The sequence below is a fragment of the Trichomycterus rosablanca genome, chromosome 12, assembly GCF_030014385.1.
Source record: "Trichomycterus rosablanca isolate fTriRos1 chromosome 12, fTriRos1.hap1, whole genome shotgun sequence".
NCBI classification, from domain to species: domain Eukaryota; kingdom Metazoa; phylum Chordata; class Actinopteri; order Siluriformes; family Trichomycteridae; genus Trichomycterus; species Trichomycterus rosablanca.
This window is the reverse complement of record NC_085999.1, coordinates 39378521-39405629: the sequence shown is the minus strand read 5'-3', so window position 1 is coordinate 39405629 and position 27109 is coordinate 39378521.

The window sequence follows — 27109 nt, the reverse complement described above, 5'->3', positions numbered from 1 at the left end:
ACAGACAGACAGGCAGGTAATTAGACAGGCAAATAGACAGACAGATAAGCAGGCAGAAAAACAGACAGAAAGACAGACAGACATACAGAAAGATAAACCAACAGACAGATATATAGACAGACAGACAGACAGACAGACAGACAGACAGACAGACAGGTAAGTAAATAGACAGACAGACAGACAGGCAGACACAAACAGAAAGTTAAATAAACATATAGATAGACAGACACATGTAAATAGAGAGAAAGATAGACAGACAGAAAGATAAACCAACAGACAGATACAGTATATAGACAGACAGACAGACAGACAGGTAATTAGACAGGTAAACAGACAGACAGATAAGCTGGCAGACAGGCAGGTGAATAGACAGACAAACTGATTAACAGGCAGGCAGACAGACAGACAGACAGACACAAACAGAAAGGTAAATAGACAGACATAGAGACAGACAGAAAGATACACCAACAGACAGATATATAGACAGACAGACAGAAAGATAAACCAAGAGATAGACATGGAAAGACAGACAGACAGACAGACAGACAGACAGACAGACAGACAGACAGACAGACAGACAGACAGACAGACAGGTAATTAGACAGAACTTTAAAGAAAAAAAACCAATAAATAAATGAACACAGTGATGCAGGGCTGTACAGGAGCTCCTGCTATAAACTAATATAGAGGTAAAACACAATAATATATAATCTATAGGACAATATGATGTATCATTTCTATATAATATATAATAATAAATGCATACATGTACACATTAACCAGTCATGTCTAAGCAGACACTCAACCGGTCGATAGCACCGCTAAAATGATTCTACTAAGTGATATAATGATATAAATGATGCATTTTATAAATTAAATATAAATAAATAAATTAAATATAAATAAATTAAATATAAATATAAATAAATAAATTAAATGTAAATAAATAAATTAAATATAAATAAATAAATTAAATATAAATAAATAAATAAGTCCTGGTGTTTGTTGTGGAAGCGCTCTGCTCGGGTCCCAGCGGTGAGGAAACGACAGACGGTTCGAGTTATTTACAGCACCGCAATAAAAACCGAAGGTCGCCGGATCTGATGATGAAGGAAGTCTGGAGGAAAAGCTCTCGACTCTTTTAGCGCCTACGCTGTTACATCTGTCGGCTAATGTGAAACTTTCTTTAATTACCGTGATGCTAAATTAAGAGCAATTAGCCGCCGCGTCTCTCCTGACTGCTGCTGCTGCTGCTGATCCTGATCACTGAAACTTTCTGACCCAGTTTATTTACACTGACGCTCATTTTTATTCCTGATTAAAGATCTAATCAGGTTCATCGGGTTCATCGTTGCCGCTCATCAGACTTGCTTACCAGTGAGGAGGTTTTAGGTTTTAGCCAGAAACGGTGCTAACGGCCAGTCGGGCGCCTTCACAGAACGATTGGATTCCTCATAAGTGCTGCAGTTACACAGTTACGCCCTCTGCTGGCTGTTCAGGGGAAAATGGATCGGTGCGTGACTCTCTGTGCATGATACGGATCTCTGTATGAAGCCTGGTGCAGGTGAAAAGAAGCGGTCGGTGTTGCACACATGTCGGAGGGGGCGTGTGTTAGTCACGACCCTCCTCGGTCAGGAGTGGAGGTCTGCAACAGTACCTCGAGTCCCCATCTCACAGCGACTTCAGACTCAACTCGGACTCGTTTCAAATGACTCTGATTCGACTCGTGACTCGCAAAAAATGACTCGTGTACAACAAAAGTCAGCAACATTAGTTACGTGTGATAATTATATATATACTGTATATGATCCATCATCATTCTGATCGTGTCATTTTCTGCTCTTTAATAATAATAATAATAATAATAATAATAATAATAATAATAATAATAATAATAATAATAATAATAATCGCTGCGGCCGTCTTAACCCACAACACACACAATGTGTAAATGTTCCAGCAGCTTCCGGTGTAGTGATGAAGCGTCGCTCCCTACTTAAAATGGTGGAATACCCTACGTAGTGCACTTCACAGTAACAGATAATGTGAATGGAACGCTCCTACAGAATCGGCGCTGATGATTGTAAGACGCTTTCTGAACCAATCAGAGCTTCTGATTGTAATTGTTAGTAAGAAATGCTGTTATTTGCATTTATTCAGTTTGCGTCACACAGATGACGCGGTAATGAAACGCTCGATCGGCTTTCTAACGACTTCCTGTTTTACTTCACCACCGGGAAAAGTTTGGAGGTTTTTAATTATAAGCACATTTACAAAATAACGGATTCTGTTCCTAATGGGACGCACGCTTATAAATGTAATAGCATCTGGAAGAACAGAAGCTAAGGTAAGCAGCGGTTATGATGTTTTTGCTGTGATTGGGATTTTGGCCGCTGTGCCGTGATTTGCAATGAAAACAAAACGTCAGTTTAAGCTTTTAACTGGAACCTGGGAAAGTAAAGGCACGAAGTAAAACGGCTAAATACACTCGCTAATCTGTTGTTGTTTTTATCTGAACTTACAGATTATTTCTTTATTTCTACGCTACATTTACAATATATGTTTTGTGTTTATTATATTGACTCGTGACTTGACTCGGAACCGGATATGACTTCAATAATCCGTCGTGTTTGTCTGAAAGCTGATATAAGGAAAAGTTTGAATCTCAGAGCCGCTACTGGTCAGCTTGGCGCCCCCTAGCAGTCATGATCAGCAGTGCAGACAGTGCAGAAGACAAAATCCTCCACTAGTCTGCTCGGTGGGAAAAGACGGGACTAAAAAGTGGGCGGGGTCTTCGAGGCTGTGTAAGGACCCTGGTCGGTAGTCCGAGGCGCCTGTACAGAAGTGGAGGAACGTGGAGATCAGCGCGTGACTCTTCCTGAGTGAGACCGAGCTCATCCACCAAAGTACGGGGGGATAAGAAGGGGTGGAACGCTCACGTGTCTGAGGGAGGGCGTGTCAGGTGCATATACTCTCCTCATATGCCATCAGGGTCTCCAGCAGAGGAAGAAGAACTGGCTACGACTAAACTGGGAGAAAATGCAGAAATAAAACAGTAAATAAAAAGTGTCTCCGGGACTGAAACTGTTCTTACTGTTTACAGAGTCGGGTCACAGAATTAAAGCTCCATCTCACATTTTAAATAAAAATCACTCCTCTAATGTGACGCACCACGAGGACGGCGAGGCAATGAGGCGTACCCGAAAATAAAACAAAGCCCCGTGCGGCGTTAATGCACATAAGGCTATTAACACATCAGCTAATGATCCTTCCCCCGCCGCCCACGCTTTAGGGATTTTGGGGAGGAATAATGGGTCCGTTGGTCCTCCACACTGCTGCCGGAGTTATTACTCAAATCTCTTTAATCAGATCAAACCGCCGCGCCGCGTTGTGCCACGCCGTGCCGACCTTTTATACCGCCGTGATTTAGCATCTCTACTCTTCGCTCCGGCGGCCCACACAATACAGAGCTCTGTTTTAATCACAGAGAAGAACTTTTGTGGTGAAGATTTATAATGAGAACCTCAATTACTGACACATTTCTAAACGGAATGATTCAGCGTGTCACGCTCGTCTCTGTGCTGAGTCAAGATAAAGTTCTGATAGGGTTTAACTCGCCTTTTCTCACAGTACTGAAAAATTTAGATTTATATTATTTATCATTACTACTGTTATTACCATTATTATTGTTGTTATTATTATTATTATTATTATTATTATTATTATTATTATATTTTTATTTGTATTATTATTATTATTATTATTAATTATCATTATTACTGTTATTACCATTATTGTTGTTATTATTATTATTATTATTATTAATTTCTTTTTATTTGTATAATTTTTAATTTGTATTATTATTATTATTATATTTTTATTATTATTATTATTGTTATTGTTATTATTTTTTTGTATTATTCTTATTATTATATTTTAATTTTTATTATTGTTTTTGTTATTATTATTATTATTATTATTTTATTATTATTATTATTGTTATTATTATTATTATTATTATTTTATTATTATTATTGTTATTATTATAATAATAATAATTACTATTATTATTATTATTATTTTCTTATTATTATTTTCTTATTATTATTTTATTATTATTATTATTATTATTATTATTATTTTATTATTATTATTATTATTATTATTGTTATTATTATTATTATTATTTTTTTTTTTATTATTTAATTTTTTTAATTATTAATATTATTATTATTATTACTATTTAGGGGCGGTTCAATCCCCAGGTGGGGCAGTCTGGGTCCTTTCTGTGCGATTTGCATGTTCTCCCCGTGTCCGCGTGGGTTTCCTATGGGTGCTCCGGTTTCCTCCCACAGTCCAAAAACATGCCACCAGGCTAACTGGAAACACTGATACCTAGATACCTAGCCGCTAGATGCACAAACCAGTGCATTGTAGTGCCGGTCCCAAGCCCGGATAAATAGGGAGGGTCGGGTCAGGAAGGGCATCCGGCGTAAAAACTGTGCCAAATCCCGCCGGCGTCCCCTAACGGGAAGAAGCCGGAAATGCCGACCCCGTAACCGAAAAACGGGACAAAAACTGAGGAACAAGAAGATTATTACTATTTAGCTATGCAAATTGTGCTGAACACGGGTTCAAATCTCAGCTTTGCTCCCGGCCGGCCGGTACATACAGTAACTCTCTCCTGCTCAGCTCCACACCTCCACCTTTATCCTTCATTTCTGTTTCCTATTGTGTTTCCTGCTCAGGATCTTAAATCCGCTGACGGTTGCAGCTTTATGGTTCATGTTCAGATCTGGAACAAAGCTCAGGTGAAATAAATCTTAGTGATAAAATCGAGGGGGGGCAGGAGAAGATCCTGGCTTAGCGGGTTTTTCTCGTCCACGCCGGTCGATGCTTTATCGGGGCGCGAGATTGTAAATCAGCCGTCGTGTCACAACTACAAAATACAGGAAACGATTTCATTAAGAGTAAGTAGCGCTCGGTTTATCTTCAGTAGCATCTCTGGATTAATGCCTGGTTACATCTACATGGTTTTTGCTCTGTCTTTAAGACTCTACATAGACTGTTAACCCTATAAAACCAAGCGTATCATATTTGATACATGAGTTTTGGAGATCTCTACATCATCAGTACAAATATTGTTTTCTTGAAAAACCTTAAGTGTACAATAAGATACGTGTCTTCTGCCCCCTGTTTATGTTTATCCTTAAAAGTGCATTCCTCCCAGGTGGCTCCTCCATGCAGGCTTTCAAATGGAGTCCCACAGGGTTCTGTATTTGGTCCTCTTCCGTTTCCCATATTTCCTATGCTAATGAAACTGTCGTGGTCTCAAACGTACCCTAATAATAATATGATACGTAGGGACATTGTAGCCTAGTGGTTAAGATACTGGACTTGTAATCAGAAGGTAGCTGGTTCAAGCCCCACCACTGCCAGGTTACTGCTGTTGGGCCCTTGAGCAAGGCCCTTAACCCTCAATTGCTTAGATGATAACATCATAACCCGTGTCAAGGGGGTCCAAGGTTGTGTAGTCCATGTGAAAACGCATCAATTCCCAACATCAAGACTCATTAGCACACGTAACGGGTCGCGTCTTAAAAACAGGTGATTATAGATTCAGGACACGCTGACCCTTGTTATCTTTTCCTTCATCTGCTCTTGTGCCGGCGGGGGATCAGGCGGCGGCGTACTCATTACGGCTAACGTTTTCAGCGGGAGCGCGACAGATCACAGCATTTAGCGCAGTGTGCGGTTTATTGCTAGAGACGCCCGGTCGAACAGCTCGGTGTGCAACCAGAGAGAAAATAATTCTGGTTTCTGATAAGTTCAAAGAGACTTAAACTTTTAGCACCTAAAGGAAAATTAGGAGGTTTTAAAACATGAAAAGTCAGTATTGGACGATATGTGGGGGACTTAATATAAACTACATGGCCAAAAGTATGTGGACACAGTGTCATTAGCATAGGAATAGCAGGAGAAGCCAAGGGAGTGTATGGAAACCAGAAGAGGACCAAGTACAGAACCCTGTGGGACTCCATTCGAACCTGAGAGGAATGCACTTTTAAGGATTTTCATGTCTTTATAGACCTCGTTCATGCTGGAACAGGAAAGGGCCTTCCCTAAACTGTTGCTGCAAAATCAGAAGCACATAATCTCCTCTACATCACTTTTGTGGCTGAAGGACATGAATTCCAAAATTAAAAGGGGCGTCCCGATACTTTTGTCCAAATAGAGCGAAACAGCGGAGCGTGTTAAGTGCCAACAGATTTATGAAGTACTCTCAAGCCTGTGTGGCAATATCTGCCCCATTAGCATGATGGCTTCTCATGCAGTGCCTCATCATAGAGCTCAAGGGTCACGACATTCCACCATCAGTCCATAATATTATGTACAGTAGATGGTAAAGGATTAATTGATTAATTAAGTTCTATGTTTATCCTTAAAAGCACATTCTTCTCCATGCAGGCTTTCAAATGGAGTCCCACAGGGTTCTGTACTTGGTCCTGTTCTGTTTCCCTTATTTCCTATGCTAATGACACTGGCAGTTCAAATCCAGGCTCTGCTATATAGCCACTGTTGGGCCCTTGAGCAAGGCCCTTAACCCTGTCTGCTCCAGGGACGACATACAATATATGACCCTGCGCTCTGACCCCAGTTTCCAAACAAGCTGAAAAAGAATTTTGCTAAGGTACTGGACTAGTAATCAGAAGGTTGCAGGTTCAAGCCTTGCCACTGCCAAGTTGCCACTGTTGGGCCCACTGTATTCAGTCATAACTGTAAGTCGCTTTGGATTAAAGCGTCCGCTAAATGCAGCAAACGTAACTGACCATGTGATGTGACATCATCAGTCCATTCTCTTTCTCTGCAGACTCTCCTCACCACCACAGTGAAGAAACGATGACCACGCTGTGACCGGACTGTGAATCTGTCTCACCACCGAGGTCCTTCTGTAACCCCGCCGTCCCTCTGTCACTCATCTCTGCAGTCAGATCAGAATCTCCCGGTCACGCGGCACCCCGGCAGCAATCCACTTTTTATTTCCCATAATCCCCTCTGCTGGTTCCTCTATGAATAAAATCTGAACCTCTCCGTCTGACCGATCAGGGCTCGTAGCTCCACAGGTGATACCAGAGGTTTTGTGATCTGGATGTTCGTCTGAGAAGCAAGAGGCCTACACACGTACTGATATAAAAACACTCTTACTTATTTTAATATTATTATTATTATTATTATTATTATTTGTATTATTATTATTATTATTATTATTTTTATTATTATTATTATTATTATTATTATTATTGTTGTTGTTTTGTTGTTGTTGTTGTTATTATTATTTTTATTTTTATTTTTATTATTTTTATTATTATTGTTGTTGTTGTTATTATTTTTATTATTATTTTTATTATTATTTTTATTATTATTATTATTATTATTACTATTATTATTAGTAGTAGTAGTATTGTTATTATTATTGTTATTATTATTATTATTATTATTATTATTATTATATTATTATTGTTGTTGTTATTATTATTATTATTATTGGTATTATTATTGTTGTTATTATTATTTTTATTAATATTATTGTTATTATTATTGTTATTATTATTATTATTATCATTATTACTTGTATTGATTATTATATATATAATTTAAAGAAAATGTGGGAAGCTAAATTACTTATTTTAATATTATTATTATTATTATTATTATTATTTGTATTATTATTATTATTATTATTATTTTTATTATTATTATTATAATTATTATTATTGTTGTTGTTTTGTTGTTGTTGTTGTTATTATTATTTTTATTTTTATTATTTTTATTATTATTGTTGTTGTTGTTATTATTTTTATTATTATTTTTATTATTATTTTTATTATTATTATTATTATTATTACTATTATTATTAGTAGTAGTAGTATTGTTATTATTATTGTTATTATTATTATTATTATTATTATTATTATTATTATTATATTATTATTGTTGTTGTTATTATTATTATTATTATTGGTATTATTATTGTTGTTATTATTATTTTTATTAATATTATTGTTATTATTATTGGTATTATTATTATTATTATCATTATTACTTGTATTGATTATTATATATATAATTTAAAGAAAATGTGGGAAGCTAAATTTCCCTAATGAAAAGAACATTATGGGTAATTCGTTACGTCAGTTTGTTAATTTATTTAACTAAAATACTGATAATGATAATAATAAATAAATGTAAATGTAAATGTAAATAAACGCAATCTGGAGGCAGGAGAAATAAAAACAGCAGCAGAAGATTTAGCAGCTTTATTAAAGTTAACTGTAATAATAAATCTTTACTCTTATACATTTGTACTACACATTGCTTCTGTAATTCCATTCAACTTCCATAAACTTCACAGAGAACATATATAACATCTGTATACATTTCAACCCTCTCTGTATATGTACTGGAATCTCTATTGGAGGCTACTGTGGACTTCATTACCCAGAATCCTGCTGAGAGTCACGTCCCCTACCACTCCTCACTCCACCAATCCAGACTCACCTCCTCGTTCCTCATCACCTGATCACTGATGGTTCTCACCTGGTTCTGATGAAGGGTTCTCTATATTTACTCTCTGCTCTCTGTCTGGCTGATTCTGAGTTTTATTGTGCAGCAGTTTTTGTTCTGCTTTTAATTGTTTTAATCTCCTGACTTTTAAATTTCAGTTTTGTTTTCCTCTCCTGTCAGTCGTAACTCCTGGCAGAGATGAAGACTCGAGTCTGAGTCTCACGTGGCACACACAGCGACTTCAGACTTGACTTCAAATGACTCGGACTCGACTCATGACTTGAAGACAATGAAAGTCAGCAGCTTTAGTTACGTGTGACAAACAATGCTCCGGCCGTCTTAACCCACAATGTGTAAATGTTCCAGCCAGCTTCCGGCATAGTGATGAAGCGTCGCTCCCTACTTAAAATGGAATACCCTACGTAGTGCACTTCACAGTAACAGATAATGTGAATGAGACGCTCCTACAGAATCGGTGCTGATGGTTGAAAGACGCTTTCTGAACCGATCAGAGCTTCTGATTGTAATTGTTAGTAAGAAATGCTGTTATTTGCATTTATTCAGTTTGCGTCACACAGATGACGTGGTAATGAAACGCTCGATCGGCTTTCTAACCACTTCCTGTTTTACTTCACGACCGGGAAAAGTTTGGAGGTTTTTAATTATAAGCACATTTACAAAATAACGGATTCTGTTCCTAATGGGACGCACGCTTATAAATGTAATAGCATCTGGAAGAACAGAAGCTAAGGTAAGCAGCGGTTATGATTGTTTTTGCCGTGTTTGGGATTTTGGCCGCTGTGCCGTGATTTATCGAGCGCTTTTGTTCTGTAATGAAAACAAAACGTATCAGTTGAAGCTTTTAACTGGAACCTTCTTGTTACAGAAATTACATTCATTTACACAATGAGGAGGAAAGTAAAGACACGAAGTAAAACGGCTAAATACACTCGCTAATCTGTTGTTGTTTTTATCTGAACTTACAGATTATTTCTTTATTTCTACGCTACATTTACAATATATGTTTTGTGTAGATTATATTGACTCGTGACTCGACTCGGACTCGTATTTTGTGACTTGTAAACATCTCTGACTCCTGGTTGACTCCTAGTTTATCTTGATATGATTCTGGTGTGTCAGCAAATCAACCTCATTTTTTAACTCCTGCTAATGTCTGAACTTTTTAGTGTTTATTACTATATTTATAAAAAATAAGATTTACAGGCTCAGGAGCACACACTGACTACACTGACTATATTATTTATTACTATAAGTAGTAGTTGAAGTATTATTATTTTTATTATTATTATTATTATTATTGTTATTATTATTATTATTATTATTATTATTATTATTATTATTATTAGTGATGGAGGTAGCAGTAGAAATAGCTATAATAACAGATTAATTGTAGTATATTGTATTATTCTTATCAATTATTATTATTAATAAAAGTGGTGGTAGTTTTTTAAAAATAATAATTTTACAATTAGAATTGATTTCATTATAATTATTATTAATTTTATTATTATTATTAGGGAGGCTCGGTGGGTAGCACTGTCGCCTTACAGGTCCTGGGTTCGATCCCCAGGTGGAGTGGTCCTGCGGTTCTGTGTGGAGTTTGCATGTTCTCCCCACTAATGTAACCAAAGTGTGTAAAACATGACGTTAAAATCCTTATAAATAAAAAATATATATTATTGTTATTATTATTATTTTAATTTTAATCATTATTTTTTATTATTATTATTATTATTATTATTAATATTATTATTAATGTTATTATTATTATTGTTAATATTATTATTGTTATTAATATTATTATTGTTATTGTTAATATTATTGTTAATGTTGTTATTATTATTATTATTATTGTTATTATTATTATTGTTAATATTATTATTAATGTTATTATTATTATTATTATTATTTATTATTATTAGTGATTGGGGTAGTGGTAGATGTGATGATAATAGCATTGCTGTTGAAGAATATTTTAATATTTTTATTACTATTATTGGTAGTGATTATTATTATTTTTTATTGTATGTTTTATTTAGCTTACTGTTTTTCCATCAAGGCTTTGGCAACATAAGTGTGAATATTTGTCAAGCCAATAAAGCGCCATTGAATTAAACGGAATTGAGAGACGTCAGGCCATTGTGGGGCCCAGGTTATTCATGTCTATATGTAGATCCCCAAACCATGACTTTTTGATTCGAACCCTGAACCCCAATAGTAACGACTTAGCATATTTTTTTATGGATTTTAACTGCATTTGAGCTCATTTTTGCTGTTGGACTGTTGTGTGCTTGTGTTGGAGCTCGGTGTACATTCACAAAACAAGACGTCACCAGCTATAGTGACTCAGTTACACATAAATCCCTGCATCATGATACACGCGTCCTCATGTTTATACAAAACTGCACCTGAATAAATCAAAAAATCATTCATCATTTAGTTTAGTTCTCATGGTTTAGTGTTTGAGGGCTAGAAGACGTCAGGGATTGGGAGATTGGTGAAGGGGGTCGAGGTGACTTCTAAGAGGATTTTCACACTGTGAAATGCTGAGAGTCGCACATCAGACCCTGTCGTCCCTTAGGAGAGCTCGTGGCCGTCCACATCGAGGTCACTGAAGCAGTTTGTTGTTCTTCTCACCACATTTTTCCTCCCTTATGCTTCATCCAGAGTAAAATCAATCAGAGAGCCTCTGTATGCAGAAATAAACCTTGATGTTCTCCTGGTTAGCACTACAGTTCCATCCATTAGTGGAAGCAGATGTAAAATGTGCTGTTTTATTTTATTCTGAACTAGAGGCCATAATCACGGAGCTACACCGATCAGCCATAACATTAAAACCACCTCCTTGTTTCTACACTCACTGTCCATTTTATCAGCTCCACTTACCATATAGAAGCACTTTGTAGTTCTACAATTACTGACTGTAGTCCATCTGTTTCTCTTCACCCTGTTCTTCAATGGTCAGGACCCCCACAGAGCAGGTATTATTTAGGTGGTGGATCATTCTCAGCACTGCAGTGACACTGACATGGTGGTGGTGTGTTAGTGTGTGTTGTGCTGGTATAAGTGGACCTAGTCGGTCCACCTTGTAGATGTAAAGTCAGAGACGATCGCTCATCGATTGCTGCTGTTTGAGTCGCTCATCTTCTAGACCTTCATCAGTGGTCACAGGACGCTGCCCACTGGGCGCTGTCGGCTGGATGTTTTTGGTTGGTGGACTATTCTCAGTCCAGCAGTGGCAGTGAGGTGTTTAAAAACTCCAGCAGCGCTGCTGTGTCTGATCCACTCATACCAGCACAACACACACTAACACACCACCACCATGTCAGTGTCACTGCAGTGCTGAGAATCATCCACCACCTAAATAATACCTGCTCTGTGCTGGTCCTGTGGGGGTCCTGACTATTGAAGAACAGCATGAAAGGGGGGTAACAAAGCATCGGCCCCGTCCTGTTCTGTTCTCTTTTCTCCTGGAGCTCTTTATATGAGTTCATTACCTCCAGCTCACTGATCAAGAGAAAAACAACAAGCTATTAGATCAGATCCCTCACAGCGGCGTGGGTTCCATCATCATTCTGTCACTGGTGACCACATGAGCTGAACATGAGGAATCGGGCACATGGGCACACAGGGATGCCAGGGAGGCTGCAGATGCTCTTCAGTCTGTTTTCTCAACTGTTCTCTGATCAGTAAAACACAGAGGCATGTGAGATGAAATGAAATTTTTGTTTGTTATAATAAATTAGGTCTAAATTTAATCTGGATTTTAATGGTACTGGACAAATATATGCATGTATACATAAATAGATAAATATTATTAAATAAATATAAATAAAAATAAATAAATGCCTAAATATATCAATAAATAGAAATGATTAATTGAATAAATAAATATAAATAAATACATGCATACATATTATACAAATAAAAAAAATATATATATAAATAACTAAATATAAATGCATTAATAAATAAATAAATATAAATAGATAAATACAAATAAATTGGAATAAATAAATAAATAAATATATGCATACACACATAAATAGATAAATGTTGATAAATAATATATATAAATACATGAATATATAAATAAATATAAATAACTGAATATAAATTATTGATTGAATATAAATAGATAAATATAAATAAATATGAATGAATTAATAAATAAATAAATAAAAAGAAATAAATACAAATAATTGAATGAATACATTAATAAATATAAATGATTGAATGAATAAATAAATATAAATAAATAAAAACATGCATGCATACAAATTATATAAATAAAAAGAAATAAATATAAATAACTAAATATAAATGAATGAATAAATAAATATAAAAATACATGCATAAATAAATATAAATAGATAAATGAATAATTAATATGAATAAATAAATAAATAAATATATGCATACACACATAAATAGATAAACATTAATAAATAATATAAATAAATGCATTAGTATATAAATAAATACAAATAATTGAATGAACCCATTAATAAATATAAATAAATAAATACATGAATATATAAATACATATAAATAACTGAATATAAATGAATAATTGAATATAAATAGATAAATATAAATAAATAAATATATGAATATATAAATAAATATAAATAACTAAATATAAATAAATACATGAATATATAAAAAAATATAAATGTATGAATGAATAAATGAATGAATAAATAAATATAAATAAATAATTATAAACAAATAAATGCATACATACATATTATATAAATAAAAAAATATATAAATAAATAACTAAATATAAATAAATGAAGGAATAAATATAAATAAAACATTCACACTGCTACAGCTACTACAAATTTCTAAAATACGCCAACAAATACAAACAAATAAAAAAGCGTTTTACATGATTTTACGCTGCAAAATATATTTCTAATAAAAATATACATTTTATAATCAAGCAATGAATGTAAAGGTATTTAAAATTGGTACAATTGGTGGGATGTGTTAAGTGACGAGGTTTTTCTGAAGTAAAGCTGAGTCCATGTGGCTGCATTTATCTGAGCAGCATGATGATGGTTTGACATGCAGTGCTGCCCGAGGGCTCAAATAAAATAAATATAAAGACTTTATTTATACAAGTGAACTTATATTTAATCTCCTTTATCTTACGTCTGCTTGTTAAGTGAGAAACCATCATGAACAGGCTGCTAAAATATATGGACACCTGATCATTAGCCTGTCTGATATTCCATCCCACTCTAAAACCATTAACAATAAATCTGCATCCATTCAGTCAGAATAAGATCCTGGAGGTCAGGCGCTAATACAGTCCGTTCCCATTCATCCCACAAGTGATTCATGGATGATTGAGGTCAGTGAGGTCACACGCTCCACACATTTACTGAATTTCTGAACATCAGATACGATTTCATGTCCAGGCCGCTAATAAAAACGGGATTAATAGGAAGCAGCGGCGCGACATAGCGGCGTAATAAGATTTCTATTCACTGGAATAACGTGTAGCGTGACTGATGGTTAATGTAGCGGCGCGGCTAAACATCTCATCTCTGGAATGACATTCTCAGGAGCCGTGCGGTCGTCTGATTCTATTTCTCAGGGTTAGAATAAAAATTCTGGACTGTGGGAGGAAACCGGAGCTCCCGGAGGAAACCCACACAGACACGGGGAGAACATGCAAACTCCATACAGAAAGGACCCGGACCGCCCCGCCTGGGGAACGAACCCAGGACCTTCTTGCTGTCCACCCCTCGGTCCACCAGTATACACTATATATTCAAAAGTATTGGGACACAAACGGTATTAAAACAGAGCGACGTGTGTGTGATCCTTTCACCTGGAACAGGAGCCGCTCATCTGAGAAGCTTCTCACGAGACTTTAAAGGTGTCTGTGTGTGGGAATTTGTGCCCGTTCAGTCATGTCGGTGTTCCGATTCATCCCAGAGCTGTTGAGTGGGGCTGAGCTCAGGGCTCTGTGCAGGACTCTGGAGTTTCTTCACGTCTTTATAGAGAAAGGTCCTTCCCTAAACTGTTGCTGCAAAGCTGGAAGCATGTGATCTCCTTTATATGACTGATTTTTTACATTTACATTTTCAGCATTTAGCAGACGCTTTTATCCAAAGCGACTTACACAATGAGCGGAACACGATGAGCAGTTGAGGGTTAAGGGCCTTGCTCAGGGACCCAACAGTGGCAACTTGGTGGTGGCGGGGCTTGAACCGGCAACCTTCTGTTTACTAGTCCAGTACCTTAACCACTGAGCTATCACTGACCCCTGTAAGGGATCTCCTGACACCAGATAAATAAATAAAAACAAACATCGGAGCCCCGAGCTGTGAGAGCTGAATAACAGATTTATAAGAGCGATAACGCTGGACGCTTCTCTCTGCAGCCGGCCGCCATGATTCTTCATTAGCGTGAAAAAGACGCAGCTGTGTGTGACTCAGGCTGAATCACGCCACCTCGCCGCACTAACAGTCCTGTTTGTAGCTCGTAAATAAGATTACTCACAGATATCAGGTCTGATCTGGGTGGACGCGAGAGCTGCTGCGGCATGTAATCGAGCACGGACGACTGCAGGGGGTCTGAATACCACGGTTAGATCTTCATTCCTTCTGAGTTACTATAGTACAGACATACAGGGACAATCAGACAAGCACGAACCCTATGTGATGCCTAAAACACGCTCCAAAAAACCTTCCGGGGCGTTCCCCCCCTGTGTTCCATCAGTGTTTCTATTAATGAGATTTTTTAATGCTCAACGGTCCGTGCTCTTCTTCATTATGCACCATACAGTTTCAACAGGAGACAGATCTGGACTGCAGGCAGGCTGGTCAAGCACACGCACTCTGTGTCTATGAAGCCACGCTGCTGTTGCGTGTGCAGAATGAAGCCAGGTATCGTCTTGCTAAAATAACTACAGACTTCTGTTATTACACAATACAATGAACACGCTCCAAAAAGTCAGGACGGGGGCGTGTTCCCCCCCTGTGTTCCATCAGCGTTCCTATTAATAGGACTTTTTAATGCTAAACAGTCCGTTATTTATTTATTTTACTCCTTTTTATTTATTTATTTTACTCATTTATTTATTTATTTTACTCATTTATTTATTTATTTATTTTATTCATTTATTATTTTACTTATTTATTCATTTATTTTATTTATTTATTTATTTATTTTATTTATTTATTTTATTCATTTATTTATATTATTTATTTATTCATTTATTTGTATTAGATTGTTTTTAACTTATTTATTTTTCCTTGTCTCTCCCCTGGCAATGTTGTAGTTATAATTACAAAATATTATAATTAAATATATATTTTATATATATTATAATTACAACACACACACACACACACACACACACACACACACACACACACACATTGTGGAAAAATCTGACTGGCTGTTATTTTAAGGAAAGAAACAAAACCAAACAAACACTTTAATATAATAGCTGTTTCCCTGGACGCTTGTGCGCAACACTCCTCTGTCTATTTGAGTTTGTCTTGCTTTATTATAGGAGAAGTTTATTGATCACTTGTCACTGTCAGACAGTCCAAAATAAACAAACAAGTACCGAATGTACCAGGCGATGTGACGAGCCCTGATAAACACGCCGTCTGACGAACAGCATCAGTTCTCGGAGTAGAGCTGCTCCGGACGCTGATGGATGAGAAGATTAGTGAGGAAAAATAAATATGCAGATCAGTAACACGTCCATCCGTCTGTGTTAGAGCCCGACGGTGGGCGTCAGATTTACTCCTGGAGTTTAAACTCTGTACGTTTATGTGAGGCGCTCGTTCATTAGCTTCCAGACAGTGGCGGGTTCCTGCGGGTACAGGACAGCACTTTTTATCCTGAACTGAGTTCACGCTGTGCCGTCTGAGCTAAAACTGCGGTGATGTAATGGGTGTATCTCTGTGTAAGTAGAGCGTCTAAATAATCTGATCATGAGCTCCAGGTCTGATTAGAATCCTCTCTACTGAGGCAGCTGATCAGGTAGGTAGTGGGGAGCAGGGCGGGTCGCTAGGTTTTCACACAGACCCATAGAGTCCAGAAAATATCTATCATGCTGAATATCGAGACCTGTAAATATTGGTGACTGCCAATCCTGTAGTGTAAAAAGTATTGGGACTAGGTTATGACCAGCAGTGAGTGCCGCAAGACTCCAGCCAATGAGAATGCAGGATACGACGTGATGGGAAACCAGGGGAGGAGCTTAGAAACTATATTTTTCTGTAGCCGTTTATGCTTGTTGACATTTTTATCAGAACACATCAGCACACACACAAGCTTTACTTTCTTTGTAATCTTATGGTCCAGGTCGAGCCATAATACCTACGTTTTAATTCTTAAAATATTTATTTAACTCCGACTCTCTCTGCAGAGCAGAACTTTATCAGCCAACCGCTTCTTTTCACCTGCACCGGGCAGGTTCATACGGAGATCCGTATCGCACATGGAGAGTCTCTATAAAGACATTCTAACAGTGTCGTACAAAATCTAAACACTTTTCTCAGCCGTTCATCTCCACTGACTTCCATCCTCATAATAACGTCGATGTAAACTCTCAGCCTTTAGCCATGAGCCTCGCCGGGCACTGAAGGTTCTGCAGCTCGTTGTGTGCGTGTGGATTATTGAAATATTACTCTGGCTTTGCACGGCAGCAATAAAACTCCTCACCTACAATAACAATCTGTAAAAAAACGGAGTCAGCGTTAAACTACATGGTTTAATAGACTGGAGAGTGAGCTGAGAGACGCCGTGAGGTTCTGCAGAGCTTCTGTGATGATGGAAATTAGCATTAGCTGTTCCAAATACAGTATGTAGGTTTTACTTCTCATATCTTCAGGTAGATCTGAGCATTCAGGTGTCAGTTTGGATTTTTTTTAAATACCCACCGATGCTTCTCTCCTTAAGCTAAGCTAATAAAAGGGAGAAGGGAGCTGATTCACCGTGGGAGTCAACAAGTCAGTTTGGGAAATGAATAAATTTGAATCAAATGGCTTTATACCTGACAACCTTACAGACTCAAGTGGGCATTCAGGGTTTCCTTAAATAACCCTGATTTCAGGAGCTGATCCTGGTGCAGATTAGCGCCGCAGCTCCTTGGAAATGTTTGTTCAGATCCACAACACGTCAACCTGGGACCCGTTTTAATTAGGAGCTGGTTGTTACGTGTAATCGATTCTTCCGGACGTCGGGTGCAGCTGATGAGGGTTTATGTTTCATTCCGAGACAGCAATGTGCATTCGACGGCACGAGGCGCCTAATTAGAGCCGACAGGTACCGATTGACCTTTAACCTTCTCTGTTTTTCTTTCGTTCTGTGTTCCTGAGTCATGGGTGGACAGAGCGCCGCTTCGGTTTCCGGCCGGCTGAAACTCTCCGCCTCGGGCCACACAGGCGCCGTTCGAGATGACGGTCGCGTGATGCTCGGGGACACGTCCCTCCAGCCGAAAATCACTTCAGTCTGAGTGGAACACAAACGTCGGGTCTGGAGTAACACGTGGAGTCTGTTTTCCCGAGGGTTTGCTTTATTTTTGGCACACGACGAGCAGAAACCTGACGGCCCGGGCGAGACGAACCTCCGGCACCTCGGAGCTCATCTTCATTTCCATTCACGCCCTCTTGTTGACAGCCGGGTCTGAAGACGAGGTGAGGAAGGAAGGGAGCGTGCTCGGTGCAGCCAGCGTACAGATGAAGGGTCGGATGTGTCGTGAGAATAAGTTCAGTTCGGTGAACCTCACTGACAGGCATCTTCACTAGGTTTTGTTTGGGATGGAAGGCTTCTTATAGTGCAGAGGTTGCAGCTCTTTCAATTAATCAATGATTTAATCTCCAGTAGCCGCTCCATTCTGGTGAGAACCCAGTTATAGTTATATCACTGATTAGCCATAACATTAAAACCACCTCCTTGTTTCTACCCTCACTGTCCATTTTATCAGCTCCACTTACCATAGAAGCACTTTGTAGTTCTACAATTACTGACTGTAGTCCATCTGTTTCTCTACATGCTTTGTTACCCCCTTTCACCCTGTTCTTCAATGGTCAGGACCCCCACAGGACCACCACAGAGCAGGTATTATTTAGGTGGTGGATGATATCTCAGCACTGCAGTGACACTGACATGGTGGTGGTGTGTTAGTGTGTGTTGTGCTGGTATGAGTGGATCAGACACAGCAGCGCTGCTGGAGTTTTTAAACACCTCACTGTCACTGCTGGACTGAGAATCGTCCACCAACCAAAAACATCCAGCCGACAGCGCCCCGTGGGCAGCGTCCTGTGCCCACTGATGAAGGTCTAGAAGATGAGCGACTCAAGCAGCAGCAATAGATGATCACGTGTATCTTGTTCGACTCCCCTGTGTTGTTGTTTGTGTTGTTTGAAACAGAATAATTGGAAAGCACTTTATGCTTCTCTCTTCTCCTGCTCTCCCGCCGTACACAGAAACCAAACAGGTGACATTTTATTTAATGAGAGGGGCCAGAGGGGCGAGACGAGCCTCGCCTCAGAGCGTAAACACAACCTGAAAGCTTTCATTTAGTCTAATATCACGGAGTTCAGACACCAGGAGAGAAATTGGTTCATCGTTACACGAGTTCGTCAGGTGAAGCTGGTCATCGATTACAATTATTTTGCTACAGAAACTTCAAATCAGGCTGTTTTTATTATCACTGCCATCATTAATAAACAACTGATAACTAGGGTAAACTAGTCCTCTTAAATCTGACCAGACTGGTAATGAATCTAGAGAAACTTAGGGTGGAAAACACGGCATTAATACATTATTATTATTATTATTATTATTATTATTATTATTATTATTATTATTATTATCATTATTATTATTATTATTATTATTATCATTATTATCATTATTATTATTATTATTATTATTATTATTATTATTATTATTATTATTACTATTATTTTTTATGATTTTTTTTATTAGTAGTAATTATTTTTGTATTAATTATTATTATAATTTATTATTATTATTATTATTATTATTATTATTATTATTATTATTATTATCATTATTATTAATAATATTATTATATTTTTATTATTTTTATTATTGTTATTTTTATTATTTCAACAGTTATTATTATTATTTTTGGTATTATTATTTCTACTTTTTACTCATATTATTTTATTATTATTATTAATTTTATTATTGTTATTATTATTTTGATTAGATTACTTTATTAATCCCATATGGAAAGTCAGTAATTGCTACTCTTATTTTATTATTACTACTGTAATTACTATTATTATTATTATTATTATTATTATTATTATTACTATTATTATTATTATTATTATTATTATTATTATTATTATTATTATTATTATTATTATTATTATTATTTAAATTTCATTGTACCTGTGTATAGTGACAATAAAGATTATATTCTATATTTTATTATTTTTATTATTATTATTATTATTATTATTATTATTATTATTATTATTATACTGTATAAATCTATTGGCTTTAATCATCGATTCTAGCTGTGGGGTTTCTGAGAGCCCAAATAGAAGTGTATACATTTGCATAAAATTAGGAACAGTCGTGCAGGATCAAACTGATTAAAAATGACTCTGAATGTTTTCCGGGGTCTCAGGGACCCCAAACAGAACACGAGAGTCAAAAGAAAAGAGAAGAGAAGCAATAATCTAAAGGTAGAAGCAGCTGACTTTTAATTTACATGTTTTACATCCATCCAGAGTTACCAGGGTTTCATTATTTTATACTCGCTTCTATATCAGGAACAGAGAATAATCGCTCAGTAATTGGTCGCTAAGTCGTTTCTGGCTCTTGATTGTGCCGCCGCATTAATAGCAAAACCACGACATGTAACAAAAGGTCTGAATTATTCAGAAACGCAGCATTTGCATATGAAAATGTTCTTGTTGTTCCTTGGCTAATAGAGTCGATGCGGATCATGAGGAGACGTAAACTGGTATCCATCAGTTCAAGACAAAGCAACATGAGCTCAGTGTGTCCCAATAATTAGAGGATCACAGCGACTATGTATATTTATTTCCTTTCTAGCTACACTCACTGTCCATTTTATCAGCTCCACTTACCATATAGAAGCACTTTGTAGTTCTACAATTACTGACTGTAGTCCATCTGTAGACCCCCACAGAGCAGGTATTATTTAGGTGGTGGATGATTCTCAGCACTGCAGTGACACTGACATGGTGGTGGTGTGTTAGTGTGTGTTGTGCTGGTATGAGTGGATCAGACACAGCAGCGCTGCTGGAGTTTTTAAATACCGTGTCCACTCACTGTCCACTCTATTAGACACTCCTACCTAGTCGGTCCACCTTGTAGATGTAAAGTCAGAGACGATCGCTCATCTATTGCTGCTGTTTGAGTCGGTCATCTTCTAGACCTTCATCAGTGGTCACAGGACGCTGCCCACGGGGCGCTGTCGGCTGGATATTTTTGGTTGGTGGACGATTCTCAGTCCAGAGGTGACAGTGAGGTGTTTAAAAACTCCAGCAGCGCTGCTGTGTCTGATCCACTCATACCAGCACAACACACACTAACACACGACCACCATGTCAGTGTCACTGCAGTGCTGAGAATGATCCACCACCTAAATAATACCTGCTCTGTGGGGGTCCTGACCATTGAAGAACAGCATGAAAGGGGGTAACAAAGCATGCAGAGAAACAGATTGACTACAGTCAGTAATTGTAGAACTACAAAGTGCTTCTATATGGTGAGTGGAGCTGATAAAATGGACAGTGAGAGTAGAAAGAAGGAGGTGGTTTTAATGTTATGCCTGATCGGTGTATATGTAAATGTTTGCTTATGAGGTAAAAATCTGTACATTTCCTGCATATTGTTTTGTCTGTATATTATATGGAGCTACTAACAGCTGACAACAAATTCCCTGTGTGTGCAAACATATCTGGTGATTCTGATTCTGATTTGTTTTATTTGATGAGCTAAAACTGTCAGTGTGACAAATCTGCAGTAACAGGGATGATGAAAGAGTAAAATTAATTTTTTACACCTGTGTGGCTTAAAGCACCTTTGTGTTTATTTCTGAAGTGACTGTGGATGGACGGATCTGAGGTGTGGATGAGGAACGTTTTAAACCGGCCAAACAGTGTTGGCGAGCGCGAGCACGAGCACCGAGCGAGAGTCGACCGGTACAGATGGGTCGCAGATGGACGCTTTCTAAACACCATAAAACTCATGATTCAGCGGCTCTGTTCGCCAGCTATAAAGCAAACGTGCACCAAAATTTATTGGCAGCTCTGATGTTTAAATAGCAGGCGTATCCAGAACCGAGATACACAAAAAAACAATGAATCACGGAATCACAAGAGCGATAAACGCGGCGTAAACGCTTATTAATCAAAGAAGCGTCGTTATGTGTGATTATTTTAGATAATTACGGCGCAAGGTCGCATCGCCTGATGTCCAAGTAATGCGAGGCTGTTTAGCAGGACCAGGTGTTCAGCAGATGGATTTTATTTTATTTATTTATAATTTTTTGTACCACATGTTTGCAGAAATAACAGACCAATAAACAACAAAAAAGCTTCCTGATCACTGATGATGATGCCCCAGCGCGTGGCATTTCTGGGGGCATGGTGAAACCTGAACTTTGTGCCACACACGTTCAGTTTTGTGCCCGTGCGTCTTTGAGTTTAAATAATAACATTAAGCCGTCGTTTTTATCGCCGCCTGATAGACCGTGTGCTAAATGATGGATCCTTTATTGCACATCAGGACACTAGAATTTGTCACGTTCTCCAGTGAGTAAACACAGGCCTGGACGTATCGGGGCGTGATGATATCTGTGCCAGGTCAGCGCCCATTTATCCTGCAAAATTTAACACCGGAGCTCAACTGGAGCTCATCAGACATCAGGATGTCGGGCGGGAGGCTTTATTTTACTTTTTAAATGTTAAACGTTGGCAGGTTTTCTACCGGTCGGCTGGGTGCCCCATAGCGGGCACGATTTGCAGTGCAGACGGTGCAGCAGATAAAATCAACCACTAGTCTGCTGGGTGGGAAAAGACGGACAAAAAAACGTGGAGATCAGCGCGTGACTCTTCATGAGCGAGACCGACCGAAGTACGGGCGAATAAGAATGGGTTGCGTCGGAGGGAGGGCGTGTCGGGAGAATAAACCCTCTGAGTACGCCATTGGGGTCTCCAGCAGAGGAAGAGGAACTGGCTATGACTAAACTGGGAGAAAAATGAGAACATGCAGAAATAAAATAGTGAATTTTTTGTACCTTAACCACTAAGCTACCACTGCCCTACATGGTACGCACTTCATAAACCACTTTAACCACTGGTCAGGATCATGGTGGGTCAGGAGTCTCATTTATTTGGATGAAAAAGTGCCAGAATCCCAGTCCATCAAACCCTCACTCACTCACTCACTCACTCACTCTCACTCATTCACCCCTGCCCACATGCATGTTTTTGGGATATTGGAGGAAACATCAAGGATATTCAGTCAGATGTGGGATGAATCTCACACAGACTGAGACAGTGTGAGGAGGGTTAGAATGTAACACTGAAACCGACCTGCTGGGCCGCTGTGATGTCGCTGTCGTTGCCTTTATTAGTACCACAATATTGTTCAGGACTATATTATGCTACAAATCAATGCTAATAATTAATGAAGTATATTAATTGCTATAATAAAGAATTTAAGCTGTTTCCACACGTTGAGAGGTTGTGATTTCCTCCCGTGGTGTTTGATGCGTGTCGTCTCGAGCCCCGGGTCGTCGGCGCTGCCTCTGTAATTGGGCCGTGTTTGTTGTGCTCTCGTCGCGGGGGGTGTTAGTTCAGCGAGGATGATGCCGCTCTAATTGGCGTCGGCCTCCTCGTGCTTTGTGACGGGCTGGAATCAGAACCCGGCTCATTATCCGAACCACAACACCGAGACGCGAGCCGTGATGCGAGGGCCGGCGGTGAGTCCGGTGATCAGAGACGGACTGATGTGATGCTGCTGATCACGGTGCAGCGGCGATGAGAAAGCAAACGCTCCATCAGGAAATGGTTTTTATTTGTATTTTCTTAAATATTTGAGCAAACTGGCCTGGTAAATGTTTATTTTTAGACGTTGGGTCATAACTAAGGCCAAAGCTAACCCAAATTTAATGTTTGTGTTTATTGATTTAACATTTTGCACTGGTGCAGCGTTCGAGTGTCTCACGTTTCCTGGTTAATCTGCACTATGAGGCATCCTAGCGATCCTACAGCAATTCAGTTAGCAATCGCTAAGTCAGAATGTGAAGATGTGGAAGTCAAGCAGATAAAAACACGGGAATTTTGGTATTTGAGAAAGAACATGAAGCCTCGCACCGTCACTGGCTGTTCTAGGAATCTGGTATAATAATAATAATAATAATAATAATAATAACATTAAAACCACCTGCTTGTTTCTACACTCACTGTCCATTTTATCAGCTCCACTTACCATATAGAAGCACTTTATAGTTCTACAATTACTGACTGTAGTCCATCTGTTTCTCTACATGCTTTGTTAGCTCCCTTTCACCCTGTTCTTCAATGGTCAGGACCCCCACAGAGCAGGTATTATTTAGGTGGTGGATGATTCTCAGCACTGCAGTGACACTGACATGGTGGTGGTGTGTTAGTGTGTGTTGTGCTAGTATGAGTGGATCAGACACAGCAGCGCTGCTGGAGTTTTTAAACTCCTCACTGTCACTGCTGGACTGAGAATAGTCCACCAACCAAAAATATCCAGCCAACAGCGCCCCGTGGGCGGCGTCCTGTGACCACTGATGAAGGTCTAGAAGATGACCGACTCAAACAGGAGCAATAGATGAGCGATCGTCTCTGACTTTACATCTACAAGGTGGACCGACTAGGTAGGAGTGTCTAATAGAGTGGACAGTGAGTGGACACGGTATTTAAAAACTCCAGCAGCGCTGCTGTGTCTGATCCACTCATACCAGCACAACACACACTAACACACCACCACCATGTCAGTGTCACTGCAGTGCTGAGAATCATCCACCACCTAAATAATACCTGCTCTGTGGGGGTCCTGTGGGGGTCCTGACCATTGAAGAACAGCATGAAAGGGAGCTAACAAAGCATGCAGAGAAACAGATGGACTACAGTCAGTAATTGTAGAACTACAAAGTGCTTCTATATGGTAAGTGGAGCTGATAAAATGGACAGTGAGTGTAGAAACAAGGAGGTGGTTTTAATGTTATGGCTGATCAGTATATATATATATATATTAAATATAAAGGTGCTGGACTAGTAAGCTGAGAATGTAAATGGAATCAAAATAATAAAGTCCATCAGGTTTAATTCCATATGTCTCATCCCCATCTACCCAGTCCGTCAGTAACCGTGTCCTGACCGGTACCACTGGTCTCTCCTGACCTGTCTGAGTCTCAGTGCTGAACGTACATTAAGATATTGTTGTAGACTGATCTGCAGGCGCTCTCTCGATGCTCTCTCTCCAGAGTTATGAGGGGTGTAAATTTGGCAGGAGCTTTTGATGTCTGAGGTAAGTGTGTGTCAGCGTAACGATATTTCCACATGATTTTCCGAACTCAGTCTGCGGGGAGAGTAAAACGAGTGAATCCTGAGGCGCAGAGAGCTCGAGTCAAAGTGGAGTCGGAGAGTGAGACAGAAAATAAGACAGAAAATAAAGAGCTGTAACAAGTGGCTCCATTGGCAAGGATGTCAGTCTGATAAAGTTTCAGCTTTTTAAGAAAGTACTTTTAATTAGACTGTCAAACGGAGAGCTTATAAACTTCAAATCTCAGCTCGTCTACCGGCAGCTGATGGCTTAGCTGGGATCTCTTCTAAATACCTGGATACGTTATCACTTATGAGTCCTTGAAGAATGTTCAGCAGGCTGGCCACTCCTGAGTGCTTTAAAATGTCCCTCATTTAAACATGGTTTAAATCGTGGTTCAGTGGAGTCCTAGAGCTTCAGAAATGCTGCAGTAAAAGAAGAACTACCTTAGTTGAGACCTTAGCTGGGATCTTTTTAAGTTCCTGGATAAGTTGTCACTAAGCTCTTGAAGATATCTTGCAAGCTGACCACTCCTGGGTGGTTTTATCAGTGTTCCGAACTCCCTTCTGCTGGAGATACGAGCTCCCATTGTGGATTCTAACCCTCCTCACACTGTCTCAGTCAGACAGAAAGACAGATAGACAGGCAGACAGACAGACAGACAGATAGATGACAGACAGACAGACAGACAGACAGACAGACAGATAGATAAACAGACAGATAGACAGATGGTTTAGTGGAGTCCTAGAGCTGCAGAAATGCTGCAGTGAAAGAAGAAAACCCTTCTTAAGTGTTATAATTGAGGAAGTTGATGTAGTAAATGTAGTCAGTGTTATATATTTATATATGAAATATAAAATTGTGTCCCAGCTAACGCCGGACCGTCTCAAACAAAATTTGCTTACTAATTCCGTTTGGCGGAGCAGTTAATTGAATAACGGCGGACACGATCGCGGCGGTGTTATACCGTAAGCGCCTGTGTTGTGATTTTAACATCGGGACAAAAGCCTCTATAATTAATGTTGTAGGACAATCGAAGCAAGTCGGCTGTATCTTCAGAGGCGTTTTCATGCTAGGTAATCTTCATGATAATTAATACCGCTTGCACGCGCGTAATTGCTAATTCATCCCTCCTCGACCTTCAGAAGCAATCTAAGATGTTTGAATACAGCGTCTATTGCTTCATCGATATCCGCTCAGACAGTCATTGTTCCGTCCACTCGGCTCTCTCACGGATTTTTAAAAATCCGCTCCATGTTCTCAGGCAGAAAATTGGCTAATTAAACCTGCTCATCTCAGCTAATTTAAAAGGAACATTTCTCTATTGGTTGTTAGTCGGTTCATCCAAGACACGAGAAAGAGACATGAACCCAAAACGTGCCTAATATGCGTGAATAATCCATAAATAGTGCCGCCAGCGCACAGCCGAATCTGAGCGTCCTGGAGCCGTGGTTCTCAGATTTTGAGAACCAAAAAGCCGATTTTGAGAACCAGAAAGCAGATTTTTGGGGTTCATCACTTTTTACTATTTTTTTATTTATTTTTAATTCTTGAATTCTTGAAAAGCAACCAGGGGAATAATGTTGTCTTTACATCATACGGAGTAGGAGGTATGGACCTTAAAGTATGATGCTACCCTATAGGCTATATTGACCATGAGGTCAATCAAGCAGAGCTTGAGCGCCGGAGTACCCAGAGGGACGGGCGACTATCTGTTGACCAAGACTCGTTCTAAAATTCATGCTTTGATCTGTGCATTTTATTTGATTGAAGACATTAAATAATAAGAAGAAAAGGGAAACATCCTTAACAAATACCATAACAAAACGGTTCCAGGAGCTTTGATGCTTTTTGACCTGTAATCAAGACACCGCATGAGTGCTTTGTGTGCGTTATTCTGTTACCTGGCAACCCTTGCTTTGCACTACTGCTAAATTCACAGATAGGAGGTGCT